The sequence below is a fragment of the Ascidiella aspersa genome, chromosome 5 (genome assembly GCF_963924565.1).
Source record: "Ascidiella aspersa chromosome 5, kaAscAspe10.2, whole genome shotgun sequence".
NCBI classification, from domain to species: Eukaryota; Metazoa; Chordata; class Ascidiacea; order Phlebobranchia; family Ascidiidae; genus Ascidiella; species Ascidiella aspersa.
In genome coordinates, this window is record NC_139451.1 from 10,709,205 (window position 1) to 10,711,704 (window position 2,500).

General features: G+C 53.8%; 1 non-coding gene across 1 annotated transcript; it reads left to right on the top strand.

Moving 5' to 3' along the window:
• Positions 1–472: 472 nt before the first annotated feature.
• Positions 473–2,283, top strand: LOC146143305 (small subunit ribosomal RNA). The gene has a single exon (XR_014500776.1). It is a non-coding gene; the product is annotated as a small subunit ribosomal RNA (ribosomal RNA).
• The last annotated feature ends 217 nt before the right edge of the window (positions 2,284–2,500 follow it).

Genomic DNA, 2,500 nt, shown 5'->3' on the forward strand with positions numbered 1-2,500 from the left:
TGTGTGATATGCCTCGCAATAGTTCAACACCTGGCGCAATCGTGCACCTTTTTTTTACGTTAGAATTTCAAACGGAAGACCCCAGGGACAACACTCATCTTTGCTATACTTGTGGGAGCTGACAAGCTTCGACAAGTAAAGAATCGGTGAAAAGGCGATTGGCTCGCTGGGCAGATGTTGCTGCTGCGCGAAGAGCCGAGTGTCAGTTTGTCGGGTTCTGAGCGGTCGCTTCGGCGAAGTTGTCTGGCGTGCGTTGCGCTCGCGCCGGTGTTGGCGACGTGGCGGTCGAAAGGCCTGCCGACGAAGTCTTACTCCGGCGGGTGCGACGGGCGGTGACGGTTTTCTGAGTTCGGGCAGCCGAGCAAAGAACGAAATTTTAACGGAGAAGCCTTCGGGTTTCGCATCGACCGAGCGACGGCGCCGCATCAGCGGCGCCTCCTTCGTCGGCCTTTCGGGGCTACGCTAAAGTAGCTACCTGGTTGATCCTGCCAGTAGTCATATGCTTGTCTCAAAGATTAAGCCATGCAAGTCTAAGTACGAGCTCTCGTACAGTGAAACTGCGAATGGCTCATTAAATCAGTTATGGTTCATTTGATCGTACGTTTTACGTGGTTAACTGTGGAAATGCTAGAGCTAATACATGCGTGAAGCGCCGACCTCGCGGGAGGCGTGCTTTTATCAGACCAAAAACCGACCGGGCTTCGGCCCGCAACCTTTGGTGACTCTGGATAACTTTGCGGATCGCACGGTCTCGCACCGGCGACGGATCATTCAAGTGTCTGCCCTATCAACTTTCGTCGGTACGGTACTGGCCTACCGAGGTTCTTACGGGTAACGGAGAATCAGGGTTCGATTCCGGAGAGGGAGCCTGAGAAACGGCTACCACATCCAAGGAAGGCAGCAGGCGCGCAAATTACCCATTCCCGACGCGGGGAGGTAGTGACGAAAAATAACAATACAGGACTCTAAACGAGGCCCTGTAATTGGAATGAGTACACTTTAAAACCTTTAACGAGTATCCATTGGAGGGCAAGTCTGGTGCCAGCAGCCGCGGTAATTCCAGCTCCAAAAGTGTATATTTAAGTTGTTGCGGTTAAAAAGCTCGTAGTTGGATTTTGGGCGCAGGCGGCCGGTCCGTCGCAAGGCGTGTACTGGCCGTCCTGGCCTCACCTCCGGTTCTCCGCCGGTGCCCTTGACTGAGTGTCGGCGGCGGCCGGAACGTTTACTTTGAAAAAATTAGAGTGTTCAAAGCAGGCGATTCGCCTGAATAATGGTGCATGGAATAATGGAATAGGACCTCGGTTCTATTTTGTTGGTTTTCGGAGCGCGAGGTAATGATTAAGAGGGACAGACGGGGGCATTCGTACTGTGCCGTTAGAGGTGAAATTCTTGGATCGGCGCAAGACGAACGACTGCGAAAGCATTTGCCAAGAATGTTTTCTTTAATCAAGAGCGAAAGTCAGAGGTTCGAAGACGATCAGATACCGTCCTAGTTCTGACTATAAACGATGCCAACTAGCGATCGGGGGGCGTTAGTTTTACGACCTCTCCGGCAGCTTGCGGGAAACCAAAGTCTTTGGGTTCCGGGGGAAGTATGGTTGCAAAGCTGAAACTTAAAGGAATTGACGGAAGGGCACCACCAGGAGTGGAGCCTGCGGCTTAATTTGACTCAACACGGGAAATCTCACCCGGCCCGGACACAGTGAGGATTGACAGATTGAGAGCTCTTTCTTGATTCTGTGGGTGGTGGTGCATGGCCGTTCTTAGTTGGTGGAGCGATTTGTCTGGTTAATTCCGATAACGAACGAGACTCTGGCTTGCTAACTAGTTACGCGACCCAATCGGTCGGCGTCTAACTTCTTAGAGGGACTAGTGGCGTTTAGCCACACGAGATTGAGCAATAACAGGTCTGTGATGCCCTTAGATGTTCGGGGCCGCACGCGCGCTACACTGACCGGATCAGCATGTGCTCGCCTTGGTCGACAGGTCTGGGTAACCCGCTGAACCCCGGTCGTGCTAGGGATAGGGAATTGCAATTATTTCCCTTGAACGAGGAATTCCCAGTAAGCGCGAGTCATTAGCTCGCGTTGATTACGTCCCTGCCCTTTGTACACACCGCCCGTCGCTACTACCGATTGAATGGTTTAGTGAGGTCCTCCGATTGGACCTGGCGCGGCCGGCAACGGTCGAGCCGGCGTCCGAGAAGACGATCTAACTTGATCATTTAGAGGAAGTAAAAGTCGTAACAAGGTTTCCGTAGGTGAACCTGCGGAAGGATCATTAACGGTCTCGCAAACGCTTCGGCGAACGCGAAACTCGGACAAGCGAGAGAAAAAGTTTTTGCTACCCGGCGCCCGACCCGCGAGGAGCGGCGCGCCGGCCGGCGATTCGGTCACCCGGTAATGTTTGCGCGTCGAGTGCCGCGGTGCCGCGCGCTCCGGCTTCAAGCGTCGGCCTGGCCGACCGCTCGGCGCGGTATATTTTGTCACCCTTTAGTGCG